Genomic DNA, 19290 nt, shown 5'->3' with positions numbered 1-19290 from the left:
TTGATAGCTGTGGAAGGTCTCAGGGATGAAATGTGCCTTACACATTTGATTAGACACACAATTCGCCTGCCTCATTCTCACAAAAGTTTTCCATCCACCGTGTGACGCTCACCGCAGGGTGTTGTGGGAATGTTTCTTTTTTGTTGTTGTAGAGAACCTCAAACTCAACAATATAATAACAACAAAATATACCACACCTCATCTGGTTTTACTGCTTCTTTTTATGTTTTTTTGGCATTGAGAAATAGGTGCTACATTGCCTTTTAAGTAGTGTTACTCCTCACCTCGTATACTAATTTAAAAGCAGGCCTACGTCGAGAGCTCTAGCTCTGTTGATTGTTGTCTTGTGAATTGACGTTGAAGCACACTCGCTAGTCTAGGACTTCATATCGAGATGCCAGGCCACCCACTGTTCAGGATCTCCCTTAGATCACAGCATCACAGAGCCTCAGCCTCCAGTTTGTTGCATGGCCACTTTAATCTGCTCTCTCCTTTCATCTCTGTGGGGTAGTAGACATCAGCGTAGAGCAGCACTACTAATCAGGTCATTTCTGATGAGCTGTAGCACAGATCAACACCCATCTGATTTTGGTTTCTTCTCTCCAGTGTTTTACATTCTGACAAGAGAATGTGGTGTGTGATCTGAAACCCAATTTGAGGGATGTGTGTGTTTCTGTCAGCCCCCTGAAGTAGTGTCATTTATCAATTGAGGTTCTTTTCATCCAAGAAATACACATTCACTTCTGCATATCATTTGACGGGTAGTTAGAAGGGATTTTTGTTCACAGATCCTGAAAAGGCAACCTGTGCTCTGTGGCTGTAGTCGGAGCACTGTGTGGCATGTCTAACATCAGGCGTCGGATGAGTGATCAGAGGATTAGCAATATTAGCATAATCCTATTATTGATGTGGAGTTGAGCGCTTTCGAGCTATCAACGTTGCTAATTGCAGCAGGGCTGGATAATCTCCCCCCTTTGTTTCCCTGGGTGGGCTGTGCCACACATTCATTAGGGCCCAAACGGAGCAGCCCACCTCTGTATTGGGGGTCCATACAGGGTCCAAGTCCCCAACAATATCATGCTATAAGGCAACTGGCTGTAAGCTTCTCCCGTTTCTCTCATTTTGACTGACTCTGCAAATAGTCCTCAAAAGCATAGGAGCAAAGACGGAGTTTCAGAGCGGAATATGGACAGTGTAAAGAGTGCATAATCGTTAACTTATTTTTTTACAGACACAAGTCTCATTTTTTTTATATTTGAAGATTAAACAAACCAATAGGATTATTGACAGCTTTGTCAGACCCCAGCTCTTATGACTTTTGCTTTCAACCCTTCATTGTTCCCAAACAAGCGGATCGATAGCCATTGACATGCTATAATCAGGACAGGAAAATATGTGTTTTGAGGCGATGTTACTATGCCGTGTGTGTGTGTGTGTGTGTGTGTGTGTGTGTGTGCAAACACCCCACTCAAGTCACTTCAGTGTTTCTCTGCACCACTCTACCCCAGACCAGCTGATTAAGGGGTATTATGCAGTCCGAGACTAGTCCCAGAGAACTGAGACCAAGGGATCTGACTGCAGACAAAGCCCTCACCCCTTAATGCGCTCATTTGAGGGGGAACGTATGTTCAGAAGAGCCCATGCCTGGCCACTGCCCGATGTATCGTAACTCATTTTCTTGTCACTGTAGAGACAGCTGTCCTTTAATGTAGGGGGTTATAGATGGGCTCTTGTGTTTCACAGGGGTTTACAACCCAAATGGCATTGGCACCCTATTCCCTACACCCTATTCCCCATTTGGGAAGCACCCATGGAGACGACAGAGTTCTGGGTAGACTTGGACAATACACTGTATACCAGGGGATTTTGAAGTACTGACAGCCCTAGCTCCGGGACTAATTAGTTACACACACAGTCAGTCCCTCCTGGTACCTCTGGGGCAGAAGTCTCAGTGAGCTGGAGGAAGGCAGCCCGCATGGCTTTGCCTGGGAAAAGTCCTACGCTGCACAGCATACAGTCCCTAAAAGAATGTGTTTCGGTGAAATAGTTTTTTTGCACAATAGTTTGTCAGTGATAGCAGCTGTCTGGGCTCCCTCTGCAGTACAGTGTGGAACACACTGGGTGTATTGGGTCTTCCAAACATATGGGTACTTTTTATTTCTTATGATCCTTCTGTAGCTCAGTTGGTAGAGCATCGCGCTTGTAACGCCAGGGTAGTGGGTTCGATCCCCGGGACCACCCATACGTAGAATGTATGCACACATGACTGTAAGTCGCTTTGGATAAAAGCGTCTGCTAAATGGCATTTATTATTATTATTTCTTTATTGCCATGCTTTGATAAGCATGATGTGCACTCTGATATTAGCCTAATCCAATTTTCCTCAATTATCACTTCTATGCAGTCATTGGTTGCAAACTGCTAATCTCTGAAAGTTGAAAGTCGGACCGTTCCACTTGGAGAGGAACGGTAAGTAGGGAATGTGACTTGATCCTGGGGTTAGATATTTTCCCCTATAGCCTGTTCTGCTGCTGTACCATTATCTACCATTGGCTCAGCGTGGTCCGGGTTTGGCCTTCATAGTAAATAAGAATTTGTTCTTAACTGACTTGCCTAGTTAAATGAAAAACACAAGACTTAAATGGCCTAATGTTTGGCCCTCCTTGAATACAATTGAATGGAATTGTAGCTTCTGTCGTTGGACCATGGAAGTATGAGCTGCATAGTGGGACTATGTAATGGTATGTGAAACTCTCTTTATACTCAAAGGAAGTGTCTCCTATGGTGAGGACAGGTCACCAGAATTGGGTTGCAGAATGTACTGCTTATTCCCTCCTGATCCCGGGATCCTCAAACCGGGATTTCAGGAAAACCAGGAATTGATTGAAAGTTCACAAATTTTGTAACGCTACACCAGAATGAACAGGGCAAGTAGCGTGTTTAAACAGGAACTGTATGTGTTAGCTTTGTGGTAGACTATTATTACTGTAGGCCTATCAGGTTTCCAGTAGTCCTTGGACTCTATTCCCTTCAAATTACATTTCTGTTGAAATATGGTTCTTAGTGTTTAAATACAGTTGCATCATTAGAACAGTCATGAATTTTATTACACTCCCTTGAAATAACTGTTTTGTACTAATCTAGAGACGATAAGTCAATCTCTGTTTTCTCTTTTTCTCAAAGGGAGGCATGGTACTGTTTACAGACGAGTTTAACCCAGCCAAACAGTTTCTGTTTCCTCCCAGATACTCTTAATATCCTTATGCTGGGAGGCAGGTAAGTGTTGCTAAGTGATGCCTGGCAAGGGAAAGGCCAGAGGTTTGGATGTTTAATTGGGTGAAATAATCATATAAATATAATTAATAGAATGGGCATCTCCATTCAAGTAAATTATGGCGTAATGGATGAACTGGCTGCAGTTTCGAGTGTACGCATAGGGGCAACGCAGGAAGTGGACCCATCAATCTGTGCTGGGATTTGTTGAATCAACTCAACTGACATTACAAAAATACATCCCATTGCATGAGCCACATCAGTTAGCATAATTTGCTTGAACATTCTACATTAGCCTGGAAATTATTGCGTCACAACCCCAGGCAGCCATTTTGAGTAACTGTGGCAATTTTGATTGGTAAACTCGTGGGTACAGCGGTTCCATGCCTGTTCTATTAATTATATTTCTATGGATATTTATCATACCCTGCCCCTGTTTACCAGTGGTGGTTGACCTCTATAACTGGGCCTACTTAGTCTGATTTGATACCCTCTGAATATCCTAAGTAGGTTTTTGGTGAGTATGAGTTTTGAGTTGGGAAGATGGACAGAGCATAGAGACGGGAGGAGAGGACTTTCCTGCACCTCTTCAGGTTCATCCATCCATTCCCACAGTTCTCCCTTGCTGCCAGGACAGCAAACACTGGCCCTCATTGTCAGGATGTCTTCTAGTCAGGCTCCTTTTCAACCAAAAAAAAAGCCCCTCACCTAGCTTAACTTCCCCTCCTCCAGAGCAGGTGAAAGAGCCCCTCTGTTTCCACCAGTGACTGAGTGATGGGCTACTTTCTAGCCTAGTGGGATAAGGCAGACACTTGAACGCTCCGCTAGGATGCCCAGTGGACCTGGGAGTTATGGAAGAAGATTTAAGGACGTTTCAGAGAGGGACTACAGAAGGAAAAGTTCCCAGAGATGACGAGATGTTCTGTTTTCACAGCATATTGGATGTGCAACCAGGCCAGCTTAGTACAGCTTGATCTGGTGCCACTCTGTTCGCCTCAGTAGTGTGAAAAGCTCTATGGTGACAGGTTTTTACCTCTACAACTTTTATTTTATTTAGACAGCACTGTTACTGTCACCTTTGTAATCCAAAGCCAGGGGAGGCCTTGGGGTGAGCCAGCTTGATCGCTCGCCACGGGCAAAAGTACATCTGTGTGGAAGGTACAGGCCCAGATCATTACAGGGAGGGGATGGTGTGTCCGATGATGGGTTCAATCCCATCTAAGCCTCTAGCAGCTGCCACTCTGTAATTACGAGGCAGCTCCCTCCACTGCACTGTGCCCTGCCACTGAAACAACCAATGCCATGATGTGGTCTGTGGCTTATAAATGCTGCCGGAAGTTTGAGAAGGGGTTGTCGCTGCACTCTACAGCTGGCTTTTAATCGGCAAAGAAATGCATGAAACTTACTGTAATGATACCATGTTAGATCACATTGAGATGTAGTGCATCTAGGACAGGGCTGTCAAACTCATTCCATGGAGGGCCAAGTGTCTGCATCAGTCCAGTACAAGGGAGGAGTGAAAACCCACAGATACTCGGCCCTGCGTGGAATGAGTTTGACACGTGATCTAGGTTCTAGAAGATTGTGGCAAATACCTCAACAACATGACTTGTGTAGGCCTTGATCAACTTAGATGTGTCTTAACACTGCCAACTCCCCCAAAAATTCCCTTCTGCAAAATGACTGATTTGTAGCTGCTTGAGAATTTTGTTGTGGTAGCACAATTGTTCGTGCTTTGATGATCGAAGAATGTTCCAACAGCAGCATGAATTTGATTTAGCGACTCAAGACATTCCTGACCTTCAACATCTGGAGCTCATACTCCTCTCCGGATTTCACAGCGACGATAACAACACTGCGTTTTTACTATCCGGTCTGATTCGGGGCTTTTAGAGATTTAACAGATGAATTGGAGCATTATAGTGGCCTACGTCTATTACTAGAGCTCTGAGGTGATTCTTACGTCTAGAACGTCTTAGTGTGGCTTTGTCTAGGCCTGTGTATTAAAGTCCTATTTTCACTTCCCCATGATGCGAAGCCTAGCAGCAGTACATGTAAAAGTGACTGTCTTACGACACAGGTTCCCACAGTAGCATGGGTTTACCGTCCTCTTAATCCAGTCCAAGTCTACACCGGAATGGATAGGATTGTGGGTTTGCGTTGTTCGGTTTCTTTAAGAGAGTGGGAACCTTTTGTCTCCATTGGTCGACCTCCAACTCTCCATCACCTTTTTGAGAAATACGGTGTCTACTTTTCTGTCTGTGCTTTAAATTCGGCTGACGGTGTTGGATTTCAGCCACTGCGATGATGGTTCCTGTTGCCTTAGGAAATGTAATCTGCATTTTCTCCTCGTCTCCGGAATCACTTTGGGGTGAAATGATGAATAGCTGTTGATAGGTATAAGACTATACACGTCAGCGCTCTGGGATCCATCCACATGCCATGTCTTCTTTAGGCTCACATGCTACTTCAACATTCAACAAAGAAACTTTGGCTAGATAACTTTAAAAGGCATGCCGCAGTAGGGTATTGATTTTCTTATATTTCGCTGTATAAGTAGTAGCCTGTTAGTCTCCAGGTCTGACTGTTGCCACTCAGCCAAAATGGATCTGATATTTCCTTCATTGTCAGTGGATCACTAACTGGTGCAGTCTCTACTTCTTCACATGAAAGGAGAACGAGTGGGAGTAGAGGGGCAGTCTTCTGTACGACCGAGCCCTCAAAGTTGGGGTGGGTGAATGTGCCAGAGATCGGCGGTTGTGTGAAACAGTCGATTAGGATTCAGTGTTTATGAACTGAAGGAGGGAGTGAGAGAGGGGTTAAGAGATGGCAGGGAAGGGAAGGGAATGGTCTGGCCTAATGAAGACATGCCTTTTTTGAGCTGTGTAGGGTAGCCTGTCTGCCGGTGATCTCCAGAGAGGGGAGATGTGGGGAGAGAGGGGTGGCTGGAGTCAGGCCAGGGCTCTGCTTCTCCCTGAAGAGGCTTGACTATTGCTCTGTTCTGCTGTGGCCCCCAAAGCAGAGGCGTAGGGCCACGAGAGATCAGTTGTTTAGTTAGGGAGGCTACCTCATCGTCGTAATCAGTGACATAGTGGTTAAAGAAATAGGTGGGTAAACTCTGAGTGCCGTTCGCAGAGGAAAAAAGTCACCCTTCTGAACTGTTGGGCAAAACAATGGTGGGTGAACTGTTTACTTGCGTTTACTTTCAACTACACCACGAGTCGTAATCAATCGTCATAATTATTTATCTTTTCATTTTCAAATGTTTAGCTCTTATTTCTCTAACTTTTTTTCCCACTATCACTCAGGCCTCTCCCTATCCTACCCTTCTTTCTACATTCCTTTATCCCCTACACTACCAACCTATCCAGATACGGTCAACCCTGCCACTTAAAGGTTCCCCTGACCCAGAATGGGTTTGTTTCAAAACTCCTCCCACTGTCCATTCCTTTCTGCCTTGGGGGTGGGAATGGACCTTAGAAAAACATAGAAAGAGGAACCATATGCCTGGCAAATGTTGGCCCATCAATTGGCCCATTGTCTATGCTCCTCTTTGTAAGAATTGAAGAGATCAGGCTTTACAGCGAATGTCATATGTCACATGGGTGTTATTTAAGCACACTGTGTCATAGTAACTTCATCTGAGAGAGCTTTGCGATGTGTTGGGCTATCTTTGTTGGTGATGCAGTTCTGTTTGTAAATCAACTCTGTGCTAAAGAGCAACTTGATGGCATTACACCATCTTTGGTTTTGAACGGCCTCTGTGGCATCGATATTAGTCAAACATTTATTCTAGTGTCAAAATGGACTACAATGTAAAAAACAGGATCGTTTTGGTAATAGTCAGTCTCGTCCAAAACTAAGTTTTGAGTTCGTCACAACTTACTGAGTATTTGGTTGGATGACGATCATGTCCGCTTACCCAGGTGCCCACTAACACGAGAGAAGCAGCTGTGCTGATTGCGCGCTATCAACTGCGCACGCTCCATCCAATCAGAGCTGCCGGAACCTCCAGACAGTGAGACAGACCTGTCTCATTAGACAGCGCCTCAGACTTGTTTACGTAAGGCAACACTAAACAATGTTATGTTGAAATACCCCTTGGCTCTAAGCCCTTTATGGAGTGGCCTCTAGCTGATGTTTGATAGTGGTCACATATTGTGAGTTGATGTGTGTGCATCTGTGAAAGAGACATGGGTCACAGCATGACTCACTGTTGAAATAAAGGCTAAATAAATGGTCACTTAGGTCTGCCACTTTTTTGAGGGGGTGGCAAAATAAGAATTGAGGCGATCAGAGCGCGCTTGAATCCCAAATGCAACTTGTCAGTATTCCAAAACTAATTTTTGTAATTTTTAAACATTTATTTTACCATTTTTCTTTAAACTAGGCATGTCACTTAAGAACACTTTCTTATTTTCAATCACGGCCTAGGAACAGTGCGTTAACTGCCTTGTTCAGGGGCAGAATGACACATTTTTACCGTGTCAGCTCTGGGATTTGATCTTGCAACCTTTCGGTTACTAGTCCAATGCTCTAACCACTAGGCTACCTGCCACCCCATTTGAGAGCATCTTGTGTCCTGCCTGTTTTTTTTAACGACATGAATCCATATGAAACACTGCCAAGACACACTCACATTCTGTTAATAGACAGTTAGGTTGTATTAAACAGAATGGCAACAAATCACACGGGACACTCAGGACTTGACAACCTGATTGTGCCATAAATGTACTTGCTAGCTTAATTGACAAACAGAAATGTAACTTGGCTAGCTAGCTGGTGATTTTGGACACCGATAAATAGCTCGTAGCAGCTTGTGCTTTATTTGCAGTTGTTTGACAACTTGCAGATGATGAAGTTGTAGACATGTTATTGTTCTCAGGAATCTGTCCCGATTCGATAGACTGCATGCAGTGCACTGACTGGTTTCTGTTTTTACTTGAGAAATACTGCACAAACACCATAGCTAGATGTAAAATTGCATGACTAAAACCTAAATGATTTGCATTTTTCTTGATTCATCTTGGACTGTCTTTGGACTATTTTGAGGTGACTATTTTGAGAAAGTGGCTATGTTGTTGCTACGGTGACTCAGGAGGGACAAACAGTACCTGCCAGGGTACGATATGCGTACATAACACACCTGCATCAAACATCAACCCCAGTTTGTCTTGAGTCATGGCCGCTAGCGTTTCTTAATGAGCAATCTTCAAAATGAGGCCAAATCAGGAAGTTCAGTCGATCTTTAACACCTGCGGTTTCACTTAGCAAGTTGACTTTTTCATTTAAAATGTTATAGTTCTTTGACAGTTTGTAGTTCGTACCAAGTTTCCTTCAGATATAAGTGTCGGGCTTTGCCTCAAGTTGTACTGAAGATATATTCCAAAGTAAGATCTATCATTCATTTGACTGGGAAGGAATTGTGATTGACATTGCCAAAGACCCCAACCATGTGCAGTAAGGCGGTGCCTGAAACACCTGCACTAGAATAACCGTAACAAACCCGTCTTGAAATAGATAGTAGCAAGGCGTGTTGTGTTGGAATGTCTTTGTGGTCGTTCCTCTCTTCAACATGTATTATTCCATTCTTTCATTCCCACCCCCGCCCCTCCCCCACTCATTCTCTTTATTACTTCTTCTCGCCAATCTTCTCCTCCGTAACTGAAGCTTTTGGCAGCCCGTCCCGGCGTTCATTATCATTACCCGGTGTGGATGAAATGTGATCCGTGTTTTGCTGGTGGAGACCTCCGCTGTTGTGGCCCTCGCCTCTGGAGGAAAGGTAGCATCACGGGGACCGTCGGATTTCACCCACGACTCAGTGTGAAATGCCGCAGAAGGAGGTGGAGAGGAAATGATTCCCTCCGCATTCCTGCAGTAATTTGAGGACCGTCTCTCCTCCTTGCTTTCTCCTTACTGCCTGGTGTTTACAGCTGGGCTAGGCTAGCTGTAGTAGGACTAGTTATTATGTTCATTCACTAGGAGAGGCTCCCATGAAGCAGGTCTCTTTTCCGTATGACACTGCTGCCCAACTTTGAGTGGTGTATGCTGCTAAAGCATAGGGCCAATTGTACTGGGGAAAAATATTTTCACCCCATGAAAATACAGGTGAAAGTGAGGCAATTAATGACTGAGGCTCCTGTTGAACTATTATGTATATTGCCCAAACTAATAACCCCACTGATTTTAAAAAACAAAACAAAACAAAAAAATCTCATTAAGTCACACGTGGCCTTTCTGTTCACTGTTGACTAATGGGTTTTGCCCATGGTTTTAAACATTAAGCTTTTATAACCCCTTACACCCTAGCTTGGCACCCCCAGGTTTCAGACTGTTGTTTTGAGTCAGGGAAAATATCTTGACTTCTGCTATGTCATGGCTACCAAGCCTGAGTAACACGACAACAGACCGGCGGCGGAATGCGTCACCTCTCACAGCTAGACCTGGGTTCAAATACTATTTGAAATCTTTCAAATACTTTGATTGTTTGCTGGACTGCCAGGTGGGTGGCATTTGCACTTTCGACCGGTAGTTCCTTTGGAACAGGCAAGCTCAGTCAAGCACGGATACAGTATTTTAAATGATTTCAAATAGTACGTGAACCAGGTCTAGTTCACGCAGTTGGGTCATGTCGGGTGTGACCTGACAAGAACTTGCTTATTATTCAGTGGTTAGGCTCTCACCTACCTGCTCTTACCTTTCTTGCTGTGTGTTTTCAGTAAATAGCCTACAGCTGTGAGAACACGTCTGCCCTGCCTGGAGAAATACCAGACCTCCCAAAGATCACGCCCTTTCAGGGAACTCTCTGTTATGAGGACATGATCAGGGATCTTACGCCACTAAGCCTAGACTGTTATGGTAGAAGAGTCCGAGCTCAGAAGACATTGTGTCCCCCATACCCGGGTCAAATAAAAGTTAGGTAAATAAAATCACATTTTATTTGTCACATGCGCCGAATACAACCGGTGTAGACCTCACTGTGAAGTGTCTACTTACACATATCATGGTACATTAAGGCTTGTAACAAAAATATACTCCCTTTGAACCAAACCGAACTTCATCCTGTACATGCCCATACATTGTTTGCGACGTCTGCTTTCCCCCAAAGGTCAAGGTGGTTTACTGTTGATGAATGTGTAGGAATAGTTTGTTTTGTAAGTGGAGATTTCTCCTTGTCCCATGGTCCTCCTTGGGGCCTGGACTTGTTTCGTAAACACAGACCTCACTCCAGTTACCATGCATTAAAAAAACCATTCAAGGAGCAGGGCTGGGCCCGTATTCACAAAGCATCTGATCTAGGATCAGGTCCCTCGGTTTTATTCATTAGTCAAAACCTAGGCCCTAGACCAGCAGCACTCGTACTCTGAGACGCTTTTGTGAATACAGGCCCTGGCTAGGTTCAGTCGAGCACATCTGGAAACGGTCTGGGAATTATATACACATAAAATCACAGACGTTGTTGTCTGCGTTACAGACATTACAGTACATCTGTCTTGGAAGCCTTGCAACATTTTTCTGAAGTAGGATGTTTGTTCACGTATTGCATAGGCCTGTGCTCGTGTATGATGTACTTTTCTCTTCTTTTTTTAGTGCGGAGGTGCGTAGGTCCGCCTGTTTGCCCTCGAGAGACCTGGCGCTGTTGATTTGAAGTGTGTCGACTCTTATGGCCCTGCTGAGGCAATCGCTTCCCTCATGGTGTGGGTGGCAGAGGAGAAACTATAGCATGGTCCTTGTAAGGAGAGAGTGTTTGTTTCTATGGCATTTTCCACCCATGTATAGTGATGGATGTTACTTTACTCTCTGAGAAGGACCGTAGCCCCCGGAGATTGAGTGTGTGTGTTCTGATGTAGATTACGTGCCTTGCATCAGCATACAGATTTACTGTAGTTCCCAGTAGCTTATTTTCTTTGGATTATCCCTAGCCTCGTTGTGTGTTTGATAATGTGTACTGGTTATTCTGGGTCATGTCGTAACTTATTTCCTCTTCCTCTACGGAGAACAATCTAGCACTTCATAGGACTGTGAAGCTGATTGGCCTGTCACATCAGGTGTTCAAAGGAAGCCTGTCACAAACCACCTGTTAATAACACAAACAAAGAACATTAAAGGCCCAGTGCAGTAATTTTTTACTATTTTCTACATTGCGTAACGATAGTGCAGACATCAAAACTATGAAATAACACATGGAGTCATGTAGTAACCAAAGAAGTGTTAAACAAATCTAAATATATTTGAGGTTCTTCAAATAGCCACCCTTCATCTTGATGACAGCATTGCACACTGCTAGAGGCGTCACGACAGACACTCTGGTTTGAATCCAGGCTGTATCACAACCAATCGTGATTAGGAGTCCCATAGGGCAGCGCACAATTGGCCCAGCGTTGTCCGATTTTAGGCCGCATTGTAAATAAGAATTTGTTCTTAACTGACTTGCCTAGTTAAATAAAATAATAGCACCTGTTGGTTCCTTTTCCTTCACTCTGCTGTCCAACTCATCCCAAACCATCTCAATTGGTTTGAGGTCGGCTGATTGTGGAAGCCATGTCATCTGATGCAGCACTCAATCACTCTCCTTCTTGGTCAAATAGCCCTTACACAGCTTGGAGGTGTGTTTTGGGTCATTGTCCTGTTGAAAAGCAAATGATAGTCCCACTAAGCGCAAACCAGATGGGATGGCTTATTGCTGCAGAATGCTGTGGTAGCCCTGCCGGTTAAGTGTGCCTTGAATTCTAAATAAGTCACTGACAGTGTCACCAGCAAAGCACCGTCACACTTCCTCCTCCATGCTTCACAGTGAGAACCACACATGCGGAGATCATCTGGTCACCTACTCTGCGTCTCAAAAATCTCAAATTTGGACGCGTCAGACCAAAGGACATATTTCCACTTGTCTAATCTTATTGGTGTCCCTTAGTAGTGGTTCTTTGCAGCTATTTGACCATGAAGGTCTGATTCACGCAGTCTCTGAACAGTTGATGTTGAGATGTATCTGTTACTTAAACTCAGAAGCATTTATTTGAGCTGCAATTTCTGAGGCTGGTAACTAATGAACTTGTCCTCTGCAGCAGAGGTAACTCTGGGTCTTCCTTTCCTGTGGTCCTCATGAGAGCCAGTTTCATCATAGCGCTTGAAGAAACTTTCAAAGTTCTTGACATTTTCCGTATTGACTGACCTTCATGTCTTAAAGTGATGATGAACTGTTGTTTCTCTTTGCTTATTTGAGCTGTAATTGCCATAACATGGACTTAGCCCTATTTGGTGAAAGACCATCTTCTGAATGCCACCTCTATCTACCTTGTTACAACACAACTGATTTGGCTCGAATGTATTAAGAAGGAAAGAAATTCTACAAATTAACTTATAAATGTTAATTGAAATGCATTCCAGGTGACTACCTCATAAAGCTGGTTGAGAGTGTGCAAAGCTGTCAAGGCAAAGAGTGGCTACTAATCTCAAATTTTAAAACGTATTTTGATTTAACACTTTTTTTTTTAAAGATACCACATAATTCCTTTGTTATTTCATAGTTTTGATGTCTATTATTATTCTACAATGTAGAAAATTAAACACTTGAATGGGTAGGGGTGTCCAAACACACTGTGTGTGAGTGCACACTTCATTCATTCATTCACACAGAGGTTGGAATAGTACCGTGAAAATGATACCGCCCTTTTTAGTGTAAGATCTGTTTGAAAAGACCATCTGAAATTTCAGCCTGTTTTGGTAGAATACATTTTTTTGTCCTTCCTAGTGACGTCAACATAGACCACGAAGACAGAGTTACAAACATCTCTGCCAATAACCGCTCATTTCAAACTGTCCAACGGCTGGACAGTTTGCATACTGGTGGGATTGGTATAAGGATGCCCATGCCATGTTTTTCTCCCTTTTTTAAAATATATATATATATATTTTTTTACCCCTTTTTCTCCCCAATTTCGTGGTATCCAATTGTTGTTGTAGCTACTATCTTGTCTCATCGCTACAACTCCCGTACGGGCTCGGGAGAGACTAAGGTTGAAAGTCATGCGTCCTCCGATACACAACCCAGCCAGCCGTACTGCTGCTTAACACGGCGCGCATCCAACCCGGAAGCCAGCCGCACCAATGTGTCGGAGGCTACACAGTGTACCTGGCAACCTTGGTTAGCGCGCACTGCGCCCGGCCCGCCACAGGAGTCGCTGGTGCTCGATGAGACAAGGACATCCCTACCGACCAAGCCCTCTCTAACCCGGACGACGCTAAGCCAATTGTGCGTCGCCCTACGGACCTCCCAGTCGCGGCCGGTTACGACAGAGCCTGGGCGCGAGCCCAGGGACTCAGATGGCACAGCTGGCGCTGCAGTAGAGTGCCCTTAACCACTGCGCCACCCGGGAGGCCATGTTTTTCTCCCTTAATGCATCCTCATTCCCTTTATTCACTGTCTTCATTCAACAAAATGACTTTGTATGAACTCTGTCTGGGATTTGAGCTTCCTCTTGGTTGATTCCCTCTGCTACCTTCTGTCCAAGGTAACTGTGTCAAAATCCGGGGCTACCTGTATCTTGGCTAGGGCTGTGACTGTCATTACAAACACATTACAAATGACCACAGTAACCGCAATAACCGTTCGAATAGCAATTTATCAAGACATTTTGATGTGGGCGCACATTTTCTCCGCTCCTGACTTCATGTGCTGCCATAGAAATAGAATGAACGGCACGGGTGTCCCCATTCAGGTCAATGATGGCATAATGGGTGGGTGGACTGGCAAGGAGCAAAGCAGGAAGTGTACCCATCAATATGTGCTGTGATTTGTTGATTCAACTCAACTGCCATTACAAAAAACATGTTCCATTGCATGAGCCACATCAGTTAACATCATTTGAATGGATATTCTACAATCACATGAAAAATTAATGCAAGACAATAAATACCAAGCAGCCATTGCGAGTTTCCAATGAGTTCACAAGTCAAAATTCATACACGAATGACCGGCTCTCCAGTCTTCAGTTAGCTGTTCATTCCACAAACAAAATATTGTATTACATAAATGTTTTAATAAACTGTTAATGGTTATTTAATATCATCCGTAACCGTCGGTTACATGGTTATATGGTAATTGTACCAGCTAGGGGAAAAAGACTGCCCCTCACAAGTCCGACCACAGTACTGGCAAGCATTGTTAGCAGAAAACATGATCCCTCATTCGGGTGAATGAAAAAAAATATTTGTATTTACACAATCATGGTACCAATTGCTTCTAATAAACCAAATGTATGTCTTTGAACTGATTAATTTAAAATCGCACACAGAAGTTATAATGATCATTTAGTTGCTAATGGCAGCCTGCAGTACTCTGTTCGGCCTCGGTGAGAGGGGGCAGCACTGAGCTAGTCTGCACCGTCACTTCCTGGAGTAGTTCTAACAGCGTATGTTATGTCTCCATGAGACGCCATCTTCACAGACTTCACTTGGCTTCAATGCGCTATTGAGTCTTCACATGGGAATTAGTGGTGTCACGTGATCGATGGCTTTGTCCATGCGTACATACATACACCCCTAGTCTTGGCCCATCTGTTTCACCTCTGTGTGTGTGTGTGTGTGTGTGTGTGCCTGCCTGAGCAGCTCTAAGCATGTGCCTTGGCCAGGTGTCCTCCATCTGGATGACAGTGTGTGTCTGGGGATACTTCAGCTCCTCTACAGTCGTACCTGGATTAGCCAGAGCCTAGGCTGGGGTTGGATACTGCTGGGTGAATGACCTCCAGACTAACCACCTGTTACAGGCGGTGAGTTAATAAGTGATGTCTTCCTGGGCTCCAGTTAGGTGTTTTGGCTGGTTTCACATTATTGGGTGACTCACACTACACTGCCTCTGTTTTCTCTTCACATTGTCCAACTATGGTGGATGTGGTAACCAGGTCAGCCCAATATGGCTCGGTTTGCCTTCGTAGTGTGACATAGTCACAGTACACGACCAGGTTGAAGTTGAGGCTCATCATGACCATAGACTGAGTCCCTATGAACGAAGTATCCCATCAAGAGCTGCTTTCGCTGCGGTGGTCTCCCAGTCTCCTCGCCCTTAGCTTATAGCCTACCAGGCTTCTCTTGAGGCCTGAAGTGAATAATGCTCTTTTAAAGATTTACAGTACTCAACTGGAAACCAATGCGGGTTAATGAGAGGCTGATTTTAACTGGGAGGTTAAAGTACTGTAATTTAATAAGCTAATTAATCCATTTCGAAGACCTAAAGCAAGCACAGGTTGTTCGTTCATCTGCGTTTTGAGGACTGCATTTCGAGGACACAATCGCATGAGGCAAGTCAATGTTGTTGAATTAGTGTTGTTAAATAGGGTAATATGTAGGCCTCCATTTCGAATGTTGTGTTCATCGCTGGTTATGCCGTTCAACACCCTAATGCTCGTCACCCAGGGTTTAACAGAATGTCTTGACAATGGACCAAGATTCTAGAACTCATCGCAAATCTTCTGTTGGCAGTCTTTCAATTCTACAGACTACAGCTGACTACAGCTGACCTGGACAGTACCTCTGTTGACAGACAGACACAGACAGAGGTCTCTGGGAACCTCTGAGCTGTTCCTAGAAAGTGCTCCTTGTTTTCCACCTGATATTGTGGTCACGATATCAGCCTGTTGGTTTATGGAACTCCAAGCTTGGCAGCATGTGTTACAGGCCTGTTGAGAGGAGAAGGGGAGAGAACTTCTCTATTTTGGACTGTACAACCTTTCACGCAGTGCACTTTGTCCTAGTGCTTCTCTCTGGCCAACTGCGACCATAACAAGGAAAGGTCTACTGCTTACACTCACACAAACCCTCCCCGGTCAATGTGGAAGCCTGCATCTCCTCTTTCGATTCCACTGACTCTCTGTAAGTGGGTCACTCTGAATGTGTGTGTACGTACTTGTTGTTGCCATTCTGAATCAAAGTGACTTTGATTTGATACATGCTGCGCTCTGCTTTGAATCAGATTCTGAGATTAGCCAACGACTCAACACCGCATGCTTCCCTCCTGCTGGGGAGACATGCTTCAGCTTCATTCAATGACAGATTTTTTTACGAGAGAACAAATCAATAGGGATTCAATAGAACCAGTATACAGGGACTCTCTAGACTTTCGTGATGTATTTTGTGATGCCTGTGGCTGTCTATAAGACCACATGTTGTCATTGAAGAACGAGGGCTGACTCGTCCTGCAACCAGTGTACCCTTTTAACCTATTGTTCAGCTTTTTTCCGACAGCACTCTCTTTGTGCTCACTTTAACAGGACGATTAGAGTCAGACCAAACTGACGGTGAACAGCAGTCACCCCCGCCAACACTCTGTTTTGCAATATAAATATTAACGTCTGGCCTGGCGAGCAGCTGACGTCAACGGAAGGCTGTAGATGAACTTGTTCTGTTCTCAGATCTTGGCACTGTCTGGGAATCTTTTCTCTCTTCATGTCCAACAATACATATTTAACCCCGATATATTCAAGGTTTTCTTTGGATGGTTTGCAATATTTTTTCCCTTGTCGACGGTGGTCCTGGTATGTTGGACTCTGAACTTTGGAGCAATGACTTCATGTGGTCATTCCCAAGTTTGACATTTTTCTGTATTTTATTTCTATAAAAAGAAAATGGAAATGGCCACAGTTGTCGCCGGTTTGACTACCAGACGACTACAAACGGTCATCTGAAAACAGGAAAGGAATGCTGGGAACTGTCAAACTTATGGAAACCTGTTAAATGAGATGGATTTGCTCATTCTCTTACTATCAGCAGCTAAAGTTTATTTGGCCTCTGGGCTCAACATAGAGATGAGATGAACAGAGTTTCTGTTCCACAGCTGTGTGGTATGATGATGGTTTTGTTCTCTTGGTCTCTCTCTTGTGCTCTCTCTGTCTCTCGTGCTCCCTCGGGGGCTCTCGCTTTCGTGCTCCCTCGGGGGCTCTCGCTTTCGTGCTCCCTCGGGGGCTCTCGCTTTCGTGCTCCCTCGGGGGCTCTCGCTTTCGTGCTCCCTCGGGGGCTCTCGCTTTCGTGCTCCCTCGGGGGGTGCTCCCTCGGGGGCTCGCTGCTTGCTCCCTCGGGGGCTCTCGTGCTCCCTCGGGGGCTCTCGCTTTCGTGCTCCCTCGGGGGCTCCTCGTGCTCCCTCGGGGCTCTCGCTCGTGCTCCCTCGGGGGCTCTCGCTTCTGTGCTCCCTCGGGCTCTCTCTCTCTCTGCTCTCTGCTCTCTCTCTGTCTGCTCCTCGGGGGCTCTCCCTCTCTCTCTGTCTCTCTCTCTGTCTCTCTCTCTGTCTCTCTGTCTCTCTGTCTCTCTGTCTCTGTCTCTCTGTCTCTCTGTCTCTCTGTCTCTCTGTCTCTCTGTCTCTCTGTCTCTCTGTCTCTCTGTCTCTCTGTCTCTCTGTCTCTCTGTGCTCTCTCTGTAGTGCTCTCTCTGTGCTCTCTGTCTGTCTCTCTGTCTCTCTCGGTAGTGCTCTCTCTGTAGTGCTCTCTCTGTCTCTCTCTGCTCTGTCTCTCTCGGTAGTGCTCTCTCTGTCTCTCTCGGTAGTGCTCTCTCTGTCTCTCTCGGTAGTGCTCTCTCTGTCTCTCTCGGTAGTGCTCTCTCTGTCTCTCTCGGTAGTGCTCTCTCTGTCTCTCTCGGTAGTGCTCTCTCTGTCTCTCTCTCGGTAGTGCTCTCTCTGTCTCTCTCGGTAGTGCTCTCTCTCTCTCTGTCTCTCTCGGTAGTGCTCTCTCTGTCTCTCTCGGTAGTGCTCTCTCTGTCTCTCTCGGTAGTGCTCTCTCTGTCTCTCTCGGTAGTGCTCTCTCTGTCTCTCTCGGTAGTGCTCTCTCTGTCTCTCTCTCTCTGTCTCTCTCGGTAGTGCTCTCTCTGTCTCTCTCGGTAGTGCCCTCTCTGTCTCTGTGTGTGTCTGGAACCTCTCACCAGAATCTGTAAACATCTCCTAGCTGCTGTGCTGCCAAGTTACATAATGGTGCTACAATCTAACCTCGTCTTCTCTCTCTCGTCTCTTATAATTCCATAGGCTCCTGAGAGTCATACACCAACTGCTTTCTTGATGTTAAAAGATCTGATTGGTCAATAGACCAATTAGTGGGAAAAATATCAGAATTGAGTTGCCTGTCTAAACGCAGCCACGGTGATCTGCTGTCTCAAACATTCATGCACACTCCTGTCTCACGGTGATCCACTGTTAACCAGCTGAATAGTCTGCCTTTGCTATTCTCAATGTCTTTCCCAGGACTCCTGTCCGGCTCTGTCTGGTGTTAACACCCAGTTAGCCAACAGCAAGCCCTGGCCTGTTTGTCTTGGCACTGTCCATGTTCCTAGTGCTGTTGTGATGGGATAGCCTGTCATATCTAGGGGTTATTTTCTAGGCACTGTCAGCCGCTCAGAGGTAGAAACTGACGGGAGTTGGAAGCCGATAACTGTGCCTCGTACAACTGGTCTGCCTTGCCAAAAGATCCCCAGTGGCTGCTCAAGTTACATGTTGACTTTTGCCCGACTTGAGCTCCGACCGCTTCCCATATCAAACTGCACTTTTTTTTTGTCCGTCAGGCCAAATGAATAGCTCTCCAAATTGGTCCGCGAAGAAACTAACTTCACCGGAGAACCAAATTAGAGTAGCCTGACCCAGCTCGTGTTCCTGTCTTCTCTTTCAGCTGGGTGGAAAGTTGAACACTTTACCATAAGGACTGGGTTAGGGTCACCAGAGGGGTTAGAGGCTCAGAGAACCTGAGGGGATGCAATAAAGTGGCTGTCCAACAGCAACTGTCGGTCTGCTTCCGGCAGTTAACAGCAAGGCTCTGTCTGCGCAAGCTACAGAAAGAGAGCTCTCCCCCGAGAGTTGCCTTGTTGAGCCTGTCGTCAATGTAGCAGAAGGGTTTTTATGCCCGACAACCGTCCGTCGTTACTGCTTTCTGGTTTGTCTAGTTGATTATGGCAACTGAATAGAGTATGAAAAGGGAACATACAAGAGTGCCATGACATGCACATCCCAGACTTACCAAACCCAGTTAATGGGTAACCATATACTGCAGA

At 45.2% G+C, this 19290-nt stretch overlaps 1 protein-coding gene across 4 annotated transcripts in view; it reads left to right on the top strand.

Annotated features, from left to right (window-relative positions):
* LOC124013403 (F-box/WD repeat-containing protein 7-like) overlaps positions 1–19290 on the top strand; it is a 271295-nt gene that overhangs the window by 19457 nt on the left and 232548 nt on the right. The window lies entirely within an intron of this gene.

The sequence above is a fragment of the Oncorhynchus gorbuscha genome, linkage group LG24, assembly GCF_021184085.1.
Source record: "Oncorhynchus gorbuscha isolate QuinsamMale2020 ecotype Even-year linkage group LG24, OgorEven_v1.0, whole genome shotgun sequence".
NCBI lineage: Eukaryota > Metazoa > Chordata > Actinopteri > Salmoniformes > Salmonidae > Oncorhynchus > Oncorhynchus gorbuscha.
This window is presented reverse-complemented; position numbering and strand designations above follow the sequence as displayed.